The sequence below is a fragment of the Chiloscyllium punctatum genome, chromosome 8 (genome assembly GCF_047496795.1).
Source record: "Chiloscyllium punctatum isolate Juve2018m chromosome 8, sChiPun1.3, whole genome shotgun sequence".
NCBI classification, from domain to species: domain Eukaryota; kingdom Metazoa; phylum Chordata; class Chondrichthyes; order Orectolobiformes; family Hemiscylliidae; genus Chiloscyllium; species Chiloscyllium punctatum.
Genome location: NC_092746.1, coordinates 56,822,228 through 56,839,305, shown reverse-complemented (window position 1 = coordinate 56,839,305; position 17,078 = coordinate 56,822,228). Strand labels below are relative to the sequence as shown.

Genomic DNA, 17,078 nt, shown 5'->3' with positions numbered 1-17,078 from the left:
ATGTATTCTGAGTAGGGGGCTTCAAAGTCCATCACCAAGGTCCATCAACTTGATATCACCTGCTAAGTAATCATTTAGTGGAGTCCAAAAAGATGTTGCTGCCAGACTGGATCTGCAGTAGGTGAGGGAACCAACATACTTGATCTTGTCATCACCAATCTACCTGTCACCAACGCAAATGTCCATGAAAGTATTGGTAAAAGTCATCAAAGCAAAATCTTAGTCATGAGACAGCTCTATCTTGACACTGAGGATACCTTCTACAGCATTGAGTCACTCCACCATGGTAAATGGGATTGCTTTTGAACAAATCTAACAGCTCTCAAATTGACAGCCAGGAAATGCTGTGGGGCTCAGCAGCAGCAGAATTTTATTCAACCATAATCTATAATTTCATGGCCCAGCATATTCCCCGTTCTACCATTACCATCAAGCCAAGGATCAACCATGGTTCAATAAAGAGTTCAGGAGGGCATACCAGGAACAGCACAAAATATACCTAAAAATGAAGTGTCAACCCGGTAGAGGTACAAAAGAGGACTACTTGCACACCAAACAGCAGAAGTAGCATGGAATTGAGCAAAGCAATCCCAGAATTGATACACGATATTGAAACTCTGCAATCCTGCTCCATCCAATTGTGAATGGTGAAAGACAATTAAGTAGTTCACTAGGGGAGGTCAATCTATAAATATTCTCATCCTCAATGATGGGGAGCCCAGCACATCATTGCAAAAGACATGGCTGAAGCCATTGCAACTATCTTTGGCCTGAAACCTTAAGTGTGAAGCAGTTAATCCACCTCAACCATCTTCTGAGGTACCCACCATCACAGATCCAGTCTTCAGGTAATTCAGTTCATTTGAATTGAATTGAATTTATTGTCATGTGTATCGAAGCACAGTGAAAAGCATTGTCTTGCGAGCAATACAGGCAGATTACATAGTTAAGTAGCATAGATAAGTAAATAATAGGTAAACAGCAGCAAAAACAAAAACACAGGTACAAGCAAATGTTCAGAGTTTGTGAGTCCATTCAGTATTCTAACAACAGTAGGGTAGAAACTGTTACGAAACCGACCGGGGCATGTGTTCAGACTTATTCCTGATGGTAGAGATTGAAGATAAGCATTGCCAGGGTGGGATGGATCTTTGAGAATACTGGCAGCCTTTCCTTGGTAGATGGATTCTATAGATAGGAGGTTGGCCTTTGTGATTGTCCGGGCCGAGTTCACCACTCTCTGTAATTGTCTTTGATCTTGAATGGTACAGTTGCCATAGCAGATAGTGATACATCCAGACAGAATGCTCTCGATGGCGCACCTATAAAAGTTGGCAAGGGTATTCGCCGTCACGCTAAATTTCCTCAGCTGTCTGAGCCAGAAGAGACATTGTTGGGCCTTTGTAACCAGTGCGTCCACATGAAGAGTCCAAGAAAGCTTGTTGTAGATGACCACTCCCAGGAGCTTGACACTTCCACTCGTTCCACCTCTGTGCTTTTATGTATGTGTGTGTGTGCGCATGTGTGGGTGGGTGCGTGGGGGGGCAAGAGTAACATTCTGCCAAAAGTCAATCATGAGTTCCTTGGTTTAACATTACATCAATAAATAGCTGAAGGCACTAGATTGTGCAAAGACAATGGGCCTGGATAACATTCCGGTCGTAATACCGAAAACTTGTGGGTCTGTGACCTGTGGTGTGCTGCAAAGATCGGTGCTGGGTCCACTGCTTTTTGTCATTTATATAAATAATTTGGATGTGAAAATAGGAGGTATTGTTAGTAAGTTTGCAGATGACACCAAAATTGGTGATGTAATGGACAGTGAAGAAGGTTACATCTGAGTACAATGGGACCTTGATCATATGGGCCTATGGGCCAAGGAGTGACAGATGAAAGTTGATCTAGATAAATTGAGGTGCTACATTTTCATAGAGCAAATCAGAACAGGACTTATACACTTAATGGTAAGGTCCTGGGAGTGTTGCCAAACAAATAGACTTTGGAGTGCAGGTTTATAGTTCCTTGAAAATGGAGTTGTAGATACATAGGTTAGTGAAAAAGGCATTTGGCATGCTTGTCTTTACTGGTCAGTGCTTTGAGTATAGAAGTTGGGAGATCATGTTGCAGCTGTACAGGACATTGGTTAGGCCACTTTTAGAACACTGCATTCGATTGTGGTCTCCCTGCTAGGGGAAGAATGTTGTGAAACTTGAAAGGGTTCAGAAAAGATTTATAAGGATGTTGCCAGGGTTGGAGGATTTGAGCTATAGGGGAAGATTGAATAGGCTGGAACTATTTTCCCTGGAGCATTGTAGACTGAGCGGTGACCTTATAGAAATTTATAAAATCAGGAGGTGCATGGATAGGATGAATGGTCAAGGTATTTTCTCCAGGGTAGGGGAGTCTAAAACTACAGGGCATAGGTTTAAGGTGAGAGAGGAAAGACTTAAAAGGGACCTAAGGGGCAACTTCTTCACACAGAGGATGGTACATATATGGAATAAACTGTCAGATGAAGTGGAGGAGGCTGGTACAATTATAACATTTAAAAGGCATGTGGATGGATACGTAAATAGGAAGTGTTTTGAAGGATATGGGCCAAATGTTGGCAAATGGAACGAGATTAATTTAGGATATCTGGTCACCATGGACGGGTTGGACCAAAGCGTCTGTTTCCGTGGTGTACATCCCTGTGACTCTTGAATTATGCCTCTAAACAAACTGTTCCAGTGCAGCATGATAGTAAGATCTGCCTGACAATGTGGAAAATGTCCCAGCTGCATCTTGTCTGCAATAGTAGAATAATTCTAATTATAATCCGGGCAATTACTGCCTCATCAGTCTACTATTGATCGTTAGGAAAGCGATGGAAGATGTTGTTGACAGTTCTAACAGTACTATCTAGCAGCACTTGCTCAGCAACAACCTGCACGCTGATACTCAATTTATGTTCCACCAGGGCCAATCAGCTCCTGATCTCATTACAACTTTGGTTCGAACCTGGTTAAGACAATTAACTCCAAAGGTCGTTAGAGTGATTGCCAATTACACCACGGCAGTATTTAATTGACAGTGACATCAAGGATCCTGAGCAAAACTGGATTCAACATGAATTATGGAAAATAAACTCTGTTGTTGGGCTCCATAGCCTTTCCAGTATTGAGCCACTGGTTGGTGTCATACCTAGCACAATGAAAAATGATGTAGTTATTTGAAGTTGATCATCTTAGTCCCAGGACATCATTACTTCAAAGCAGCTTTTTTGTATGACTGAAATGCATCATGCATGTAGAACACAGTACTGCCATTGTGCGAAGGCTGTGAATGAAGTGCCAAACGGGTAGACTGCTTTGTTTTGTGTGGTTTTTGGAGTTTCTTCGCATCGTGATCCTGGCCAAACTATCTTCAACTGCTTCATCAATTATCACCTCTTTCATGTATAAGGTCAGAGATAGAGGGAGACTATTAAAGAAAAAAAATGGATTGGGGGTAACTTGACAAATTAGTGGTAGGAGACAGAGGGTGTTGAAAAAAAGACTGCTTGGATGATTGGAGGCTGGTTTGCATTGCATATCACAGGGATCAGCTTTGGGTTTCATTTATAAAATAAAGAAGAAAATGATGAGGTGGGTGATGGGAATAATTAAATTTGTGGATAACACAAAGACGGTCAGGTGGTTGACAGTGAGGAGGAAGGTCTTAAGTTACAGGAGGATATAAACGGATTGGTCAGATGGGTATATCACTGAAAGACAGAATTTAACAGATAAATGTGAGGGGATGCCTTTTGGAAGAAGTAAGAAGTAACAAGAAAAGGGGGTACTCATTGAATGGCAGGACAAAGAAGCTCAGAAGAATAGATGTTGTCCAGAAATTGCTGAATCAGCAGGACTGGCTAATAAGGTAGTTAAGAAGACATACAGGACACCTGTCATTATGAGTCATGGCACAGATTATCAAGAGTAAGGAGGTGAAATTGAAGCTGTATAAAACTTTGGTGAGGCAAAGCTGAGTACTGTGTATAGTTTTTGTTACTACTATAGGAAAGATGCAATTGTACTGGAGGAGGTGCAGAGGAGATTCACCAGGATGTTTCTTGGGATTGAGCGGTTTACTTATGAAGAGAGTCTGGATAAGCTTGAGTTATTTTCTTTACAGCAGAGAAAGCAGGGAACCTGACTGAGGTGTATAAAATTATGAGGGGCATGGAAAGGGTGGATAGAAAGCAACTGTTGTTCTTCATTGAAAGGTCAATAACAAGAAGGGATAATTTTAACGTGAAAGGCTGGAGGTTTAGAGGGGATTTGAGGACATTTGTTTTTAACCCAGAAGGTTGTGAGAGGGTGGTTGAGGCAGGAAACCCCACAACCTTTAAAAAGGACTTGGATGAGCACTTGAAATGTCATAACATTAAAGGCTATGGGCCAGGTGCTGCAAAGTGTACATTCTGAGTAGCTTATGTCAATGCAGATTCAATGAGTTGAGGACCCCTTCTGTACTGTATGATTATGTGTGAAAACTTTCTCTTGACTGTGCAATGTTCAGTACAATTCTGACTCAGAAACTGAATCCATAATTTGAGTCCACAGGCAGCAGTACATGCACAACATCCAGGCATTTGGCCCTTTAAATAGTCTATTTGAGATCATATCATGCAAGCTGTCATCATTTCTATTATTCTTTCATGGAATGTATGCGTATCTGACTAGGGCAGCATTGTTGCATATACTAATTGCCTTAGAGAAGGTGAAGATGAGATTCTTCAACTGTTGCAGTTTATTCACTGCAGTGCTGTCCAGGAGGCAGTTCCCAGTTCTTTTGAAGGAACAGCAATATTGTTTCAAATTGGGATGGTGTGTGGCTTGTAGGAGAACTTGTAGGTGATGATTTGGATTGTTTGCGATCTTTGTCCTCTTAAGTGGTAAAGATTGCAAGCTTGGAAGATGTTGACAAGAAGACATTGAGCCGCTCCAGGTCGTCTTATATGTGTACACTTTTCTGTCACTTTGCCCTAGTGGTGAGTGGATTGAATGTTTGAGCTAGTGTACAAGGTGCTGGCTAAGCACGTTGTTTTGTCCTTGGATAGTGGTCAGCCTCTTGAATGATGTTGGACTCATATTCATATAAGGAAGTGGGGATTCTTGCATCACACTCCTGACTTTGGCCTTATAGATCTGGACAGATTTAGGGAGCAGGGGTGAGTAATCCAAGCACATCCTAACCTATGCATCAATATTTACATTGTAGCAACGCAAAGTGACACTTAACAGCATTTGACACCTTCAAACAATTTGCTGATGGTCAAGAATCCGATGTCCCAAGAGTCTTAAGCCCTTCAACCTCAATGATCAATGGGGGTTTTAACTGGCCAGGTTGGATTTGATCTGCTTATTGTGGGCAGGACACACCTGGACCATTTTTCACATTGGCAGATATATGTAAATGTTATATCTGGTTTGGAGCAGCTTGCCCAGGAGTGTGGCATATGAATCAGAATTACTATGAAGCTGACCAGGATGTGTGTACAGCAGTCAGAATCACTGTAAAGCATGGAAAGTAAAACTGTGAGAGGATGTGAAGTAGATCAGGAGGAAGTCATGATCGTTGAGGTAGACTGGAATGAATGTGAAGTGTTAAGTGTGTCATGTCAGAGCTGAACAGGATCGCTAAAGTTAGAGAAAGAAAATAAAAATCAAACTGTGACATCATAGGAAGACGATGAGTTGATTGTTCACTCTCCTACATTTTTCCTTTTCATCGAAGAAGTTAGATGAAGGATCTGGAAAATTAAATATTGATTTTTTTTTGTAATTAGGGTTAAACAGAGCATTTAATTAGCCTCCATCTATTTAGGTGACATGGGAAAAAAAGTAAACAAAAGGTGAGCTCTTATATTTTTAAATAGTAAGTTTATTACCAAATATTTCGGGGAATGACAACAGAAAGTTCCAACTCCAGAAGGAGACATCCTGGTTCATGTGGGAACTTCAGGATATTTTCTAAGAGTTGGATAATCATAAGTGCAGGGAATGTCATCAATTGCAGCAGTTCAAGCTCCATAACTTTAGCAGCATCTGGCATCACTACAGTACCTCCATTCAATTGAGAAATTTATGGATAGCACATTTATAGGTGTGGTTACCCTGCTGCTTATGAGTGTGCCGAGAAGGAGGAATCAGTAACCACTAGTTAAGAAGAAATAGGCAGATAGTGCAACAGTTCCCTGAATGCACCTCACTCTCCAACCAGTATTCCGTTCTGAATACAAATGAATAGTCAATCTCAAGAGTGTACTCAGTGCCAAGTCCATGGTAGCCTCAGCAGTATGACATTGGAGGTGTAAAGAAGACCAGTGGAGCAACAGTGATAGGAAATGCAACAGTTGGCAGAACTGATAAGTGTTTCTGTGGCCACTCGCACAAATCCAGGACAGTACCAGTGTCAAGCTTGTCATTGGATGGCTGCAGTGCACCCTTCTGGGGAAGACTGAACAACTAGCAGTTGTGGTCAAGGTTAATACTGATGACATAGGAAAAATCTAAAATGCCTTGCTATTAGAATTTAGGGACCTATGTAGGAAAGTAGCAACTTCTATACTACTTCGGCTACTACATGTAGGTGAGTGGAGAAATGGGAGGATAATGCAGACAAAAGATGTTGTGAAACTTGAAAGGGTTCAGAAAAGATTTACAAGGATGTTGCCAGGATTGGAAAGTTTGACCTAGACAGAGAAGCTGAATAGGCTGGGGCTAGTTTCCCTGGAGCATCAGAGGCTGAGGGATAATCTTATATAAGTTTATAAAGTCATGAGGTCACAGGTAGGGTGAATAGCCTAGGTCTTCTCCCCAGAAAAGGGGATTCCAAAACTAAAGGACATAGGTTTAAGGTGAGAAGGAAAGATTTAAAAGGAACCTAAGGGGCAAATGTTTCATGCAGAGGATGGTGTGTGTATGGAATGAGCTGCTCGAGGAAGCTGGTACAATTACAACATTTAAAAGGCATCTGGATGAGTATATGAATAGGAAGGGTTCAGAGGGATACAGCCAAGTGCTGACAAATAGAACTGAATAGGATATCTGGTCAGCATGCACGAATTGGACCGAAGGGTCTGCTTCCATGCTGTACATCTCTATGACTCTATCAATGTGTTGCGCGAGAGATAACAGTAATTTATCGTCACTAGTATTTAGAAAAATATAGTGAAAATTATTTAAATCGCCATATCTGGAGACATTTTAATTACAGAAAATAAATAAGTAACTAAGACAAAGTTCATCTTTTGTTCCCTTCATCCACCATAGCTGCAGAAAGATAAAATTTGATATAAACCAGCCTGGTGTTCGGAGTGGATGCACTCAGAAGCCTGAACATTCTCTACCTGCTGCTGCCACCACCTTGAATCTAACTTTACAATAGTGCTGATGGGAGAGGCTGAAGGGCTTAAGACTTTTGGGACATTGGGATCAGTCTTGGGGGGAGATGGGACATGCACAGGTGAAAAGGTTCCTTTCAGGAAGATTTGCTTATGTTATTGGGGAGAAAAAAACAATTTTGATAGAATTGTCAGAACCAGGAGGTAACACTAGAGAAGAATGCCAATCTGCAAAAAATACTGGGAGAGGCAGATAGTAAAAGAACAAGAAATAGTAAGCTATTTGTTGGATTCAACTTAAAAGGATAAATAATAAAGTCATGGAGTCATAGTCCATATATAGTGAGTGGTAAATAAAATGGAAGAATTGAATACACAGATAGCAACATGGAAATATGACGTTTTGGTGAGGATCAAGGAACAGCAGGACTGGGTATTAAATATTGCTGAATACAAGATGTTCAAGAAAGATAAGAAAACAAAGGAGGCAATATTGATTAAAGAAAACATTACAGAATATTGGAGAGAGAATGTCTCGGAGGTGTCATAGATAGAATCTTGTTTGACTAGAGATGAGGAATAAAACAAATTCAGTTACATTACTTGGTGTAGTCTATAGGCCACCACAGCAGATCGATAGTACAGATCTGAAGTTGGTATTAGGCATCCTACTGAACTCCCACAATGCAATTTTTTCAAAGATCTTCTCAAAGGAATTCAGAAGATAGCTGTCTATTTGATGTGGAAAAAGAGACAATGAGGGAAGTCCACTAAATAAGTCTTCTCTCTCATTGTGTGCTGACTTCTCTGAAGAACTGTAGTAAAGAAATAAAAGAAATTGGCCAGATGATGGAAATGGTGAGATTCTTTATGAGTATTTTACACTGGTCTTGATTTGGAGACGCCAGGGTTGGATTGAGATGTACAAAATTAAAAATCACACAACACCAGGTTGTAGACCAACAGGTTTATTTGGAAGCAGTATCTTTCGGAGCGCTGCTCCTTCAGCGGGTGGTTGTAGAGAATAAATGTCTTACAATCTTATTCTCCACAACCACCTGATGAAGGAGCAGCACTCCGAAAGCTAGTGCTTTCAAATAAACGTGTTGGACTATAACCTGGTAATGTGTGATTTTTAACTTTTTACATTTGGTATAGAATGTATAGAATTAAATTATTGATATTTATTTCCATGGGGCTAGAATGGGTTAAATAACAATATTACTGAGAAATAATTAAGATTTTTGGCACTTCTAATAAACTTTAAGAATTGCTGCTTGTGGCTTCAAATTATTTTTCTTACATCAGACATCACAGAATCATACAGCATGGAAAGAGATCCTTCGGTCCAACTAGCCTAGGCCAAACTAAACTGGTGCCGCTTGCCTGCATTTGCCTATGGTCCTCAAAACCTTTTGTAATCATGTACTTATCCAAACGTCATTTAAATGTTGTAACTGTACCTGCACCTACCGCTTCCTTTGGCAGTTCATTCCACACATGAATCACTCTCTGCTTACAAAGCGTTGCCCCGCAAGTTCTTTTTAAAACTTTCTCCTCTCACCTTAACACTGTGCCCTCTAGTTTTGAATTCCCCCAACCTCAGGAAAGGACCCTTGCTATTCATCATATCTATGCCCCTCAAGATTCTCCAAAAAGGCACCCACTTACTTTAAGGAATGGGATTTAAAGAATAAATTTTTGTCCACCAAGAAGTATTAAAAAGAACTTACACAATAATATTTTTTCAACAAGAACATTTCTCATTTCTGGTTGTTGTCAACCGGTCCTCTGTTCATAACATAAACTTTATTAGTACATAAGTTAATTGTCTTTGAAACACGAAGGTCCAAATTCGTCATTATAACATTTTAAAACAAAGTTTAAATTATTTCGTTCTGAAAATACAACTGATTACGAAGTTAAGAAATCTTCTCCCCTCTCGTAAAGGAAACCACCAAGTAGTATTTTTTAAGTATTTTTAAAATCTAATGAACCGACGCAGCGGGTCTGTGGAGATAGTTCCTGCGCGAACGGCATCACACTTGAACCTGGCTCTATTCTCGACTGGTATTCTCACTGATGTTACTGAATAGCCATGTTCCTGCTTTTAAATCTAGCAGTGCTGAGGACAACTAGTGCCGGAGATAAATTGAGAGCACAGTAAAAAACAACAGTTTTTATGCGGAGCTCTGACAATTATCATATTAATAGCTGAGTACACGAATTCAAATTTACCAAGTTAATTTCCGTGATGGTTAACTATTTGGCAACATCTCCGCACAATATATTCTTATCAAAACTGTGTAAGGTAAAAATAAAAACAGTGATCCTTAATTTAACTCTTGAGTTGCTCAGAGCTATCTATCCCTGTCTCGTTCACGGATTGATCGGTATAATATTAGAGTTTCCTGTGAAATGAAATCGACGTACCTTTAACACTGCCTTCTATCGTGCCTTTTTACGAAAATGCAATCATCTCTCTTTAATATAATTAGTTTACGACATGTATTTTTCTTTTTGCGAATGATTTCATTTGGTTTGTCTTTTTTTGTTAGGTGTTCACGAGGTGGAGACACATCTGCTTTTGAGATTAGAACAGCTAATAAGCGTTCTTTCTGGATCAACTATGGACGTCAGCGGAGCAGACCACAGCTGGTAGTAAGTAATTCCTCAACTGCTGGAGAACTGCTCAATCTGCTATACTGGGCGAGTCTGCAAGGCAATTGTGTAAAGAAAAAAAAACGCTATCGCATCAAAGGTAGATAACCTCCTGGAAGATGAATTCTGGGGTATTCAGAAAGTGGGGTTCAGGGAAGGGAGGGCAGTAAAGTGGAGTATAAACGCGCTGCTCCAGATATGATGAATTGGTTTAAACTTTTGAATGTGAGTGGAAACTTTATGGCAGATCTGAATGGGAAGACCGCTGAAGGCAGGGTAAGCCAGAGAGCTGCCGTCGCTTTTTGGCTGCCGATTGCTGTCCCATAGTCAACATGCTGGGCTGTTCCTCAGGAGTCTTCCTCAAAGAGGATGCCTGCAGTTGTTGCCATGTGCGTGCACAACTCGACCGGAAATTTGCGGCGGGGGGGGGGGGGGGGGGGTGGAAGCGCGGAAAAAAATAATAATCCACAACCTTTGAAAGGCCAGGATCCCCATTAAAGTGAACTAGTGCGGGGAAACGCTAGGACGTGGAACTCAGCGACAGTAACCATACACGTACACGATCTTGATCTGGGCACGCAGGAAATTTTACATTACACCTACGGCCGACCACAGGCATTCAAGGAGGTAGGCGATGCTGACGTCTTGGACACCACATTTTACGTGTTCTTTCGAAACTGCACCATCACCTCTCGTAATTTACAAGGCAGTAAGGAAAGCTTTCGAGTTTTAACCCTGTCTGCCTCGGTCTCTTGGCGTGCGAACGACTCAGGTTGACTATCATTTCTCACGAGGTGTTATGTGTGTACGGGGTCGAAGACGGAGGGGGGGAGGTGGAGGGTTCATCCGATCGCCAGGTTTCTTCAAACATTCGTACCCAGGAGTTTTGCACAAGGAGATTTTTGACGGGCTAATGAATACTTCGGACACACTTTCATTCCGTTTGTTGCTTCGAGTAACGCCCCTCCCTCTCCATTCGTGCGTTCCTAACGGCCACGGGCCACTCGTGCACCGACGGCAGTTCATCTGTGACCCGCTGTGGGGGGAAGGGCTGGGGCAATTTGTGTTGGCGCGCGCGAGCGAGCGTGAGGGAGGGGCCGGGTGTTTCAACCGCTTGTGTTCGCGCGCAGCGGCAGTTACTTTTTCCATTTTTTTTGGGACGGGAACAAAAAGTTGGGATTGTGCGCGCACCCGCAGGCGAGGCGTCGCCATTTTTTTTAAAGTCTCCGTAGCACGCGCGTCGAGGAGGAGTGACCGAGGGAGAGAGTTGTGGAAGTGGAGGGGGTGGGGGCTTATTGAAGAGTCAATTAGTTCGTCGGTGGGCAGGGGGCAAACTAAAATCATCACTATTGCAGGACTAGCAATCAGGATTGAAGTAAGTGTTTCTTTCCCTAGTCTTTGCTTTCCTTTTGCTTCCCCCCCCTACCTTACCTTGTGAATGATTTGCTCGTGTATGTGTTTGTTCCCGACAGGAGCAGTTGGAAAGTGTTTTTCTTTGGTGCATTGTGGAATGTCCGGTGCACCACGTAAAGTAGTGGTGAAGGGCGTTATAAAGCTTGTAGAATAGACGTTTGGGGTGAACAGGAGCTGGAAACCTGAGATCATCGTTTAAACAAGTATAATGCGCGCGCACGCAAGTTTTTTTTCAGAGAAACTTTTTGACTTCAGTTTCGCTGTTACATTCCATCGTATACTCCTACAAAACGAGTTACGTTGAAAAAGTTTAATTGCTGAGAAATCTGTCAGAACTTTTTTGCGATAACGCATTCTGATGGCTTTGGGATACTTCGTTAACTGGGACCAGAGTAGGGCCTCTTGAATCTGAAATACCACAGGTATCCCTTTAAATCATAGTTTAGAAACTATGGGCTCAGTAGTAGCGAGGGTGAGCACTGTTGGGTACTTCAAGAAAAGGAATAGAGACACGATGATGGGGTTAAATAAGCCGCTGAATATTTGCGTTTTCTTGGGTGACATCAAAGATAATGCTGGGAAAGTCTGGCTTCCTTACTCGCGTGTGTTGTTCAAGGATTGTGTATTACTGCGGAAACTGTAACAGCATTTTACCCAAATGAAGAAGCAACTTATTTCCTAAAAATGTTAACGTCACTTCCACTTGGGTGGAAAACAGCTTTTGATACTGATATCCTCCAAACGAAGTCAAACTGTAGTTATAGTTTCAAAAGTTTTTGGAATAGATAGACGTAAAATGTCAACTTAAATACCAAATTTCGCCATTTAGTATGGTTGAAATTCAGTTTTTCAAATTAGCGAGTGGAGAAAAATATGTGTATTCATAATTACATTGTGAAAAAATGTCTGACCTGTATGGAGCGATATTTCAAGTGGTCAGGTCTACTTTCTCTTGATTGTTCATGGTTTGTTTTGGGGGTGGGAGTAAGTAGAGTGAAGATTGGCAGCGCTAGATAAGATTGGGAAACTATTGATTCAAAGTAGTGAAGCCAAACCGTTTCACATGATTGCCTTTTTAAAAAAAATGCTTATTTACTAATCTTACCAAGAATTATTTTCCTTTTCAAAACAAGCAACACGAGAATACAGAAATGAAATCGGTAGGACTTGAAGATTTGGGGAATTTTTTTCAAGGCCTAAGAAGTATTTCTCAATCTGCTCCAGCATTGAATGTTGATTTTGAAAGAATGACTGAATCAGCAGTTTTATGGAGAATAGTTTTAGTTTAATTGCCACTTATTTTCAATCAAATCTGAGAAACTATATGGAAACAAGATGAATGAAACACTTGAGGTTCCTGCTGGTAATTGGGAAATTTGTTTGTTTTATTGTGGTGCTGCCATACTGGTAGGATTGTAACATTTTAAATATACATCTGTTAAGTGTTTATTGATTAGCTAATGAAATGGTTTAACTGGCTAAATGTTATACATGGATTCTGTGCTAGAAAAGTTTAGCAGAGTGTTGTAACTCTTTAAAAGTTTTCTTGACTGGTTTTAAAAATGTCGCATTATCAACATTGCTAATCCTCAACCATGTGTGTGGAGATTGCTGGTTAATGTTTGATAACTTAAAAGTTATAATCTAACAATATTTCTCTGGAGTGTTTTGTTTCCTTTTGTTCTGTCCATCTTCCCCATTTCGGTTTATTTCACCTTACTACAAAATAGTGGACAATTAGAGTCCTGAGCATGGGCATAGTTCCACAATCACCAAACAGTTGGCAGCTATGTCCAAATTTTTCTTTTTTTTTCTCTTAAAATGTTTTCATAAAAGTACAATCATTCAGTTTTATAGACTATATTGGCCTAATTACTCATTGTCAAAACTCTCCTTCAAAAGGAGGTATAATTTAGAATGGAGTTTGAACTTTGGCCCAACAGTAGTTGTTGTTCTGCTGTTACCATGATTTTAGTTGTCTTCAATGAATCACTATGGCACAAAGATTTATTCATAGAATTGATACAAACTTAGGAAATAAAACCACATTAAAGTGCCAGTTTACTAGTGAAGCTCAGTGATGGTTGGAAAGTAATAATAGATGTAACTTCTCTGTGTGCTAATATTATGAATACTGAAGATAAAGGGGAAGGGAGAACCATTCATTTGTCTCCTTGAGCTGAACGCTCCTTGCAGATGAGCTAAGTCTGAGCCTTCGAACATAAGAAAAGGAGCAGGGAAACTCTTTAGCCCTTTGAGCATGCTTTGCCATTTAAAATAATAATGAATGATCTACCTTAAGTCCATCTTGCTGCATTATTCCCCATCTCTAAATATCCAAAATGTCATCTACTAATTCTTTTTCTGAATCTATTCAATGATCTGAAACAGAATTTCACAAATACACTGCCTTTTTACATGAAGTAGTATCTCCTCTTCAGTTCTGAATGGCCAGTGCTGCCTTCTGGGAATTTTAACACCTAATGCAAGGGGAAAAAAAATCACAACACCAGGTTATAGTCCAACAGGTTTAATTGGAAGCACACTAGCTTTCAGATCGTCACTCCTTCATCAGGTGGCATCTCCAAATCATAATGCAAGGGAGAAGTTTTTCTGGGATCTACACTTTCAAGCCCCTTAATGGTGTTTTGGTGGGATCGTCACACGTTTTTCTACATTCTGTGGATTGCAGGTACAGTCTACTCACTTAGTGGAATTCTCTCGTTCCAATAACTATTTTTGCTATCCAAATTCTATAATAGAGCTGAATGTACCATTTGCTTTCCTAATTATTTATTGTATGTGCATGATAACTTTGTGGTTGACTTTCAGAGGCACTCACTCCTTCCAAATAGCAACATTTCTTGATTTGTTCATCAACAATAACACTAGACCTCATGAAGTGTGTCCAAGTCAAATGTGAGCATGGAAGCATGTTGACTACAAGTATATTCCTGCACTTAAGTAATGAGGTTGTACTCATTACCTTTGGAGAAAGAAGTGTAGGTGGCAAGATTACAACATAGTCAGGCTGTGCTGGTCAAATTCTAAATGACACAGCTGCTAGGAGCCAATGAGAATAAGCATTTCATCTCGTCCTCCTCCAATCTGCAGCTGTCCATGACAAATCGATAAAGCTGACAACATCACATTCCTTATGGAGTCAAAGTTCTGCCTTCACATTGAGGATACCTTCCATCACATTGTGTAGCATTACCACTGTTAAGTGGGATAGATTTGAACCGACCAGTAACTTGACTGTATCACCATGAGGTGCAGTGGACAGTCAGCAACAACAGAATTGTACTTCAACACTATCTTCAACCTCTTGGTTTGGTGTATTGCCCACTCTATCATTACCATCAAGCTAGTGAGTCAAACTTTGCTTCAGTGAAGAGTGTAAAAGCATTTCAGGAGCAGTACCAGGTGTACCTAAAACTGAGGTATCAATTTGAAGTTAGAACGCTATTAAGTGCATTCCAAACAGCATAAGTGGCAAGTATTAAACAGAGCTATATGAACCCACAATAAACAAATCTAATCTAGCCTCTGCAGTAGTACAAATCCAATAATGAATGGGGTATAATTAAACAACTCAGTGGAGGAGGTGGCTTGACAAATATTCCCATCCTATACAACTGGGGAGTCCACCTCCGTGCAAAAGATGAACCTGTAGCATTTGCATCCTCTTCAGCCAGTACATTCTTCTCTACCTCTTCTAAGTGGCCTTCAGTCAATTTAATTTAGTCTGATATCAAGAAACAGCATAAAATGCTGGATACTGTAGAGGCTATGGGTTTTGACAATTTGACAATAGTGCTGTAGACTTATGCTCCAACTGTTAAATGTAAAGGTAAAGCTGACATTTACCTGGCCATGTGGAAAATTGTCCAGGTATACATTATATGCTTTCTGGGGAAGTATTTCCCCTTAGGATGATGTTGCATGCACCAGTTCACAAACAATTTGTGGTTGTTCGTGAACTCCCAAACCACTTATTCCTGTAGACTGGAGTCATTGTTTCATGTGTTAGTTGAATTTGGTAGGTTACAATCCCTGCTTCACTTTGAAGATGCTACTCTTTATATTCTGCTTGTATTTTTGGCACTACCCTCCTGAATTTCCTGCCCACCAGAATTGGAGGATCGCCTTGAGTCGACTACTGGGGCTTTTCAAGTTGGCCATAAACAAACAGGGCCATGCAATGGGTAGTCAAGGGGGGTTTGACTCCCTGCTCTTTTTTTTTCGCAGTTGTTTGTGAACTGAACACAGTATTCCAGCTCTGTACAGTTGAAATATTTTTCTCAGAAGAACACACTTAGTTTTGAGGTAGAAAAGTTGCAGGTTATCTTTCTCTTCAAGGTAAAAACAATGACTGCAGATGCTGAAAACCAAATACTGGATTAGTGGTGCGGGAAGAGCACAGCAGTTCAGGCAGCATCCAACGAGCAGCGAAATCGACGTTTCGGGCAAAAGCTCTTCATCAGGAATAAAGGCAGTGAGCCTGTAGCGTGGAGGAATAAGCTAGAGGAGGGTGGGGGTGGGGAGAAAGTAGCATAGAGTACAATGGGTGAGTGGGGGAGGAGATGAAGGTGATAGGTCAAGGAGGAGAGGGTGGAGTGGATAGGTGGAAAAGAAGATAGGCAGGTCGGACAAGTCAAGGAGACAGTGCTGAGCTGGAAGTTTGAAACTAGGATGAGGTGGGGGAAGGGGAAATGAGGCAGCTGTTGAAGTCCACATTGATGCCCTGGGGTTGAAGTGTTCCAAGGCGGAAGATGAGGCGTTCTTCCTCCAGGCGTCTGGTGGTGAGGGAGCGGCGGTGAAGGAGGCCCAGGACCTCCATGTCCTCAGCAGAGTGGGAGGGGGAGTTGAAATGTTGGGCCACGGGGCGGTTTGGTTGATTGGTGCGGGTGTCTCGGAGATGTTCCCTAAAGCACTCTGCTAGGAGGCGCCCAGTCTCCCCAATGTAGAGGAGACCACATCGGGAGCAACGGATACAATAAATGATATTAGTGGATGTGCAGGTAAAAAATTTGATGGATGTGGAAGGCTCCTTTCGGGCCTTGGATAGAGGTGAGGGAGGAGGTGTGGGCACAGGTTTTACAGTTCCTGCAGTGGTAGGGGAAAGTGCCAGAATGGGAGGGTGGGTCGTGGGGGGGTGTGGACCTGACCAGGTAGTCACGGAGAGAACAGTCTTTGCGGAAGGTGGAAAGGGGTGGGAAGGGAAATATATCCCTGGTGGTGGGGTCTTTGTGGAGGTGGCGGAAATGCCAGTGGATGATTTGGTTTATGCGAAGGTTTGTAGGGTGGAAGGTGAGCACCAGGGGCGTTCTGTCCTTGTTACGGTTGGAGGGGTGGGGTCTGAGGGCGGAGGTGCAGGATGTGGACGAGATGCGTTGGAGGGCATCTTTAACCACGTGGGAAGGGAAATTCCGGTCTCTAAAGAAGGAGGCCATCTGGTGTGTTCTGTGGTGGAACTGGTCCTCCTGGGAGCAGATACGGCGGAGGTGGAGAAATTGGGAATACGGGATGGCACCAGGGATATATTTCCCTTCCCACCCCTTACTGCCTTCCGCAAAGACCGTTCCCTCCGTGACTACCTGGTCAGGTCCACATCCCCCTACGACCCACC

General features: G+C 41.7%; 1 protein-coding gene and 1 long non-coding RNA gene across 8 annotated transcripts in view; one reads left to right on the top strand and one right to left on the bottom strand.

Moving 5' to 3' along the window:
* Positions 1–852: 852 nt before the first annotated feature.
* On the bottom strand, positions 853–11,102 carry LOC140480583 (uncharacterized). Of its 2 annotated transcripts, none has more exons than XR_011961350.1 (3): positions 10,593–11,102; positions 9,806–10,087; positions 853–5,779 (listed from the first exon to the last, which is right to left on the bottom strand). It is a non-coding gene; the product is annotated as an uncharacterized lncRNA (long non-coding RNA). The 2 variants fall into 2 exon arrangements; XR_011961349.1 differs by having other exon boundaries at positions 10,911–11,101.
* Positions 9,940–17,078, top strand: part of grb10b (growth factor receptor-bound protein 10b) — a 184,299-nt gene continuing 177,160 nt past the window's right edge. For 2 of the 6 annotated variants that reach the window (XM_072575626.1, XM_072575627.1), the window contains exon 1: positions 11,216–11,408. The gene's annotated coding sequence lies outside the window, so the exon portion shown is untranslated. Of the gene's footprint in view, positions 10,034–10,513; positions 10,661–11,215; positions 11,409–17,078 lie in introns of those variants that run through there. The other 4 variants (XM_072575629.1, XM_072575631.1, XM_072575630.1 and 1 more) reach the window with 4 other exon arrangements.